This window comes from Bison bison, unplaced genomic scaffold (assembly GCF_000754665.1).
Source record: "Bison bison bison isolate TAMUID 2011002044 unplaced genomic scaffold, Bison_UMD1.0 scf7180017864108, whole genome shotgun sequence".
Taxonomy (NCBI): domain Eukaryota; kingdom Metazoa; phylum Chordata; class Mammalia; order Artiodactyla; family Bovidae; genus Bison; species Bison bison.
The window spans coordinates 12948773-12954754 of NW_011494680.1; the positions used below are offsets into that span (position 1 = coordinate 12948773).

The following is a 5982-nucleotide window of genomic DNA, read 5'->3' on the forward strand; positions in this document are numbered from 1 at the left end:
AGGAAATGGCTACCCATTCCAATATTCTTGGGGCTTCCCTGGTGGCTCAGATGGTAAAGAATCTGCCTGCTGTGCGAGGACCCAGATTTGATCCCTAGGTCGGGAAGATCCCCTGGGAGAGGTCAGGGCAACCCACTCCAGTATTCTTGCCTGGAGAATCCCATGGACAGAGGAGCCTGGTGGGCTGCAGTTGGTGGGGTCGAAAAGAGTCGGACACGACTTAGTGACTAATCAATAGCAACAATTCACAGGAAAGGCAGCCAGGCCTGGTCTTGGAAATGCAAGCAACTTTCAATAGGACGGTCTTGGGAGAGCCCGCAGCTAAGCACCAGCACTGTGCGGCCACTGCCACTAACCCAACCCCCCGGGCTCAGGTTTCTGGCTGAGAAAATGAGGACTGGACACTGGACCCTAGCTCCACAAGGCACCTTTAGATTCTGTAATGCTAAGGGAAGTTGCTCCAGGTGCAGTGGGGTTGGGAAGACAGGGCCTCCTCCATGCTGGCAGCCAGCCTGCCTGCCGCCAGGTCTGGGGGGCAGTGTGGCTGTTTTCCTGAGGGTGTGGGCCCAGCTGGGGAAGCTGCCCTCTGGGGCTCACCAGAACCAGGCCACTGGGATCCTTCCTGAAGAAGCACAGTCAAGTGAGAAAGAGAAAGTGCTGAGCCTTTCAGGTAAGGGCAGGCACTGGCCTTGGGGAAGCCAGGCATCTTCAGAGAGCGGGCATCCATCAGTCCTGGCTGGGAGAGGACTCTGGATCACTTGTCTTTGGTTAAGCTCACTGGCTGTGTTTGGGCTCCCAGCCACTTGGACCTCTGTGTGTCTCATGAGTTCTGTCCCCAGTTTCCCCTGCCTGGCCCTGGCATCTGCCTAGTGCCAGTTCCACTAAAGACTGACACCACACACAGACTCTGCCCACTGCCTGGCCCTCTCCAGCCACTGTCCACTGGGGCCATCCCATGACCCGAAGGTCAGCGCACCAACGTTTACCCTGCTGGTCTGGGGTCTGGCCTCACCTCTCCTGGTCGGATATTACCACTGTGTTTCGGCCTAGGCTGTGACTCTGTGTTGTCCCCTGGTCTCTGCAGTGAGAGCCCTAGAGGCTGAGACAGGTGAGTGGGGTGAGAGGGCCTCCCAGCCAGTGTGAGTCAGATTGGGGGGCTGAGCCAGTCACTCTATTTCATTCATTCCCCACGTCATTGAGGGCTGGCAGACCAGCACTAGACACACTAGAACACAGAGACAAAAAACATCTCTCCCTGCATAGTCCAGTGCTGGGGAAAGAGACAGGGACAAAACCAGTATGCAAAAAACTAAACCAATCAATAAGTAAAAAAATATTAAAAATAAAAAGACTGATGCTGAAACTGAAGCTCCAATACTTTGCCCACCTGATGTGAAGAGCTGACTCACTGGAAAAGACCCTGATGCTGGGAAAGACTGAAGGCAGGAGGAGAAGGGGATGACAGAGGATGAAATGACTGGATGGCATCACTAACTCAATGGACATGAGTTTGAGCATACTCTGGGAGATAGTGAAGGACGTGACTGAGCAACTGAACAACTACAAGTGAGTTAGAACATAAAAACTCCTGTGGGGAAAACTACATCAGTGAAAGAAGACAAAAAGTACCAGCATCAGGAAGGGTTCTGCACTTTTAAAGACGTGGTCAGAGAAGGCCTCATTGAGGAGGAATATTTGATTCAAAATCCGATAGACATAAGGAAGGAAAGAGGACTCTGGGCAGAGGGGAAAGCAGGTGCAAAGGCCTTGAGGCACGATTGTGCTCTGTGAGTGAGAGGAACGTCGAGGAACTGGTGTGAATGGAGATGTTGGTAGGGGTGGGGTGGTGGCAGAGCTTATCAGAGGGGAGATGGGGAGGGGAAAGGTGAGGGTGGGGGCCCTGAGGGGCTTTGCTGACGGCTGGACGAAGTTTACTCTGAGTGATTGGAGAGTCCCTTCGGGAGCTGACCCGAGGAAGTCATCGTCTGACTGTGTTGCGGGTTATTCTGACAGCTGAGAGGAGAGCCCTCTCATCTTGGTCCAAAGAGGATCAAGGAGAAGACAGCCTCCAGGTTGGGGGTGTTGTGATCATGCTGGTGAGGCATGACATGACTTGACCCAGACTGGCCAAGATGGAGGAGGCGAGAACCGGAGTCCAGACAGCCTTAGAACAGCCCGATTCACTGACTGCCTGCACGTAGAGTGTGAGAGAAAGCGTGGAAGCACAGATGTAGGGGGTGGGTTTTTGGCCTGAACCACAGTGAACCTGGAGCTCTCCATCCTCATGACAAGGAGGCGGCTGGAGGGGCAGTGTAAGTGGGGGGCTGGGGGCTGCATAGACCCCAGAGGACGGTCCATCACCACAGACAAGGAGTGGAGTCTGCACCCATGAGAGGAGAGTCCTCCAGGGATAGACTTGGCCCCTGAGGCACAGGGTTGGCATTCAAGGTCACAGGGCAGGATGAGTTTAGCAGAGCGGGGGTGCAGCAGTGCAGAGAGAAGAGAGTGATCAAGGCCTGAGCTTGTGGCCTCCAGTGACAGCAGGTCAGGGAGCCAAGGAAGACCAGAGAGAGACTGGAAAAGAAAGGCCCAGTTAAGAGGGAGACAGGACTAGGGGCTGAACAGGTCGGTATCTTGGGTGGTTGTCCACCACAGCAAAGATAAGGCCTAAGGATGATAGCTGGTGCCAGCAACATGGAGGCCATTGTTGAGCTTGATTTTGTGTAAAGAAAACCCTTCAATACTCTTTAGCTGTAGCTCCAGCCCCAACCTTAGCCTCTTGGAGAAGGGACGGGCCCAGGCCTGGCTGACCACAGGGATCTCTTCCCTTGGCCTTGGTGCTTATTCAGGTCCAGCCTGGCTGGTCAGACCACCCTCTGGCCTTTTCCTCCTGGAGTTGTTAGGGCAGGCAGGCCTATCCCCTGGAGTTACTAAGCTGTTGGGGTGAACATCCCTGCCTCTGGCAGAGGCCTGCCTGTCAGGTGGACCCACTCCTTCTGAGATGAAGAGCCAGATCCCTGACAGGAGCATCTGGATGGGGTCTGTATCCAGCCCTGCCTGAAGCCCGCTCCCGCCTTGGATTCCATGTCACTTCCCAGACGGTAAGCTCTATTTTAAGCTCCTTGGAATCATCCTCTGTCCCTTGCCTCCATGGGGATTTCTCTGATGCCCGCTCCTGGGGAGAGAGCATAAGGAAGAGTGTGTTGCCAACTCGTTGACTGACCAGCTGGGTCTCTGAGACGCTGGGCAAAGACCCTGGCCATCCTTGAGGGGGGTGACCCTCTCAGTGAAGCCTCACTAAGCAACCCCCGGATTCAGGACTTTTCTCTGCTGCTTGGAATTGCGTGGCCGAGGCTGACCTGGGCAAGACCAGACAGGGTCACCTCCCCTCTGCCCGTGGCAGCTTCTGACGCAGGTCTGCAATTAGGAGCAGGTAGGGTTACAACAAGAGATACTAGGCGAGGGCATCAGGTTCCACCTGTGACCCAGGAGGTGATGTCCTGGGGTCACGGGGTTTGTCCAGGTACTGGGAGTTCCCTGGGAGATTATGAAAACCATGACGGGGACTGCCACAGGCCGTGGGCCCAGCATCTGGGGAATGCAGATGAAGTAATGGGAGACCAGGGCACGGGAAGCTGTTGCTAAAACAAACTGACTAATTCTGCTGGCTGAGGTTTCTCTGGCTTGGTGCTTTTTTTTAAAGGGCCAGCCACACACTCATTGCAGTGTCTTAAAGACACCAGGAACAGAGCGTAATCTGCTGGTGCCGGCTTTCAGCTCTGAAGATCCAGTGTGCCACCTGGGGCATCTTCTCCATGTGTTTTTACCCTTAACAGGTTTAAGTGCAGAGGGGTTGTTTGGCTCATTTCATGGCTCTCTCCTGTGTGGCCAGATGTGTAAGTCAGCTCTGAGAGAGCCCTAATCTTCTCTGCACCCTGACCAGATAAATGATGCTCCAGTGATAATTCCTGGTTACCTAGGCTGAAACTAGAACTTCAGAGAGCTCTGGGTATCAAGACCCCAAGGTCTTGATATAAATCCCATTCATCTAAAATCATTGCCTCATTGTGTGTATGTGTGTGTTAGTCACTCAGTCGTGTCCAACTCTTTGTGACCCTGTGGACTGTAGCTCGGCAGGCTCCTCTGTCCACGGGATTCTCCGGGCAAGAATACTGGAGTGGGTAGCCATTCTCTTCTCCAGGGGATCTTCCTGACCCAGGGATTGAACCCTGGTCTCCTGCATTGCAGGCAGATTCTTTACCATCTGAGCTACCAGGGAAGCCCTATTGCCCCCTTGCTTGATCCTATTTCAGGATTCCTTGTTTCCTTTGAGAAAACTTCTCTTTCACACCAACCCTTTCATCATCTAATGACACTGAGCCTTCCATCCAATCATATACTTTCCTGTGGAAATGAAGGAGACCAGCTCAACCAACCTCACTAACCCCATCTGGAATCTGTAGCACTTGACAGCGGAGAAGGCAATGGCACCTGCCTCCAGTACTCTTACCTGGAAAATCCCATGGACGGAGGAGCCTGGTGGGTGCAGTCCATGGGGTCTCGAAGAGTCAGACACAACTGAGCGACTTCACTTTCACTTTTCACTTTCATGCATTGGAGGAGGAAATGGCAACCCACTCCAGTGTTCTTCCATGGAGAATCCTAGAGACGGCGGAGCCTGGTGAGCTGCCATCTATGAGATCGCACAGAGTCGGACACGACTGAAGCGACTTAGCAGCAGCAGCAGCACTTGACAGATGCGGAAACAAAATCTACTTATTGCTCAGATAATTAGGCTTCCCTGGTGGCTCAGCAGTAAGGCTTAAAGCAATGCAGGAGTGCAGGAGACACGGGTTCAATCCCTGGGTCAGGAAGATCCCCTGGAGAAGGAAATGGCAACCCACTCCAGTATTCTTGCCTGGAGAATCCCATGGACAGAGGAGCTCAGGAGGCTCAGTCCATGGGGTCGCAAAGAGTCAGATACAACTGAAGTGACTTAGCACACAGCATGCTCAGATAATTGGAGATAGTGCACGTTACCAGACTAAACACGCTTGCAGGAAGGATGGATTTAAAGTGTTTAAGGGAAAAAATGTTTTAAACACCCTCAAGCACTTTAGATTGACACATTGCACCCAAACGATGGGTGCCAGGTCCACAAAAATCGTCTGGATTCACAAAAGCAGGGTTTTGAGGATTTCTGGAGGCAGCTGGTATTCACTCTTTTTTTTTTTTTTTTTACTTTACAATATTGTATTGGTTTTGCCATACATCAACATGCATCCACCACGGTGTACATGTGTTCCCCATCCTGAACCCCCCTCCCACCTCCCTCCCCATACCATCCCTCTGGGTCATCCCAGTGCGCCAGCCTCAAGTTTTCTGTATCATGCATCGAACCTGGACTGGGGATTCATTTCTTATATGATATTATACATGTTTTAATGCCATTCTCCCAAATCATCCCCCTCCTCACTCTCCCACAGAGTCCAAAAGACTGTTCTATACATCTGTGTCTCTTTTGCTGTCTCATATACAGGGTTGTCGTTACCATCTTTCTAATTTCCATATATATGAGTTAGTATACTGTATTGGTGTTTTTCTTTCTGGCTTATTTCACTCTGTATAATAGGCTCCAGTTTCATCCACCTCATTAGAACTGATTCAAATGTATTCTTTTTAATGGCTGAGTAATACTCCATTGTGTATATGTACCATAGCTTTCTTATCCATTCATCTGCTGATGGACATCTAGGTTGCTTCCATGTCCTGGCTATTATAAACAGTGCTGCGATGAACATTGGGGTACATGTGTCTCTTTCAATTCTGGTTTCCTCAGTGTGTATGCCCAGCAATGGGATTGCTGGATCATAAGGCAGTTCTATTTCCAGTTTTTTAAGGAATCTCCACACTGTTCTGCATAGTGGCTGTACTAGTTTGCATTCCCACCAACAGTGTAAGAGGGTTCCCTTTTCTCCACAC

At 51.6% G+C, this 5982-nt stretch overlaps 1 pseudogene; it reads left to right on the top strand.

Moving 5' to 3' along the window:
* The first annotated feature begins 278 nt into the window (after positions 1-278).
* The window catches only part of LOC104987925, a 22314-nt pseudogene continuing 16610 nt past the window's right edge, over positions 279-5982 (top strand).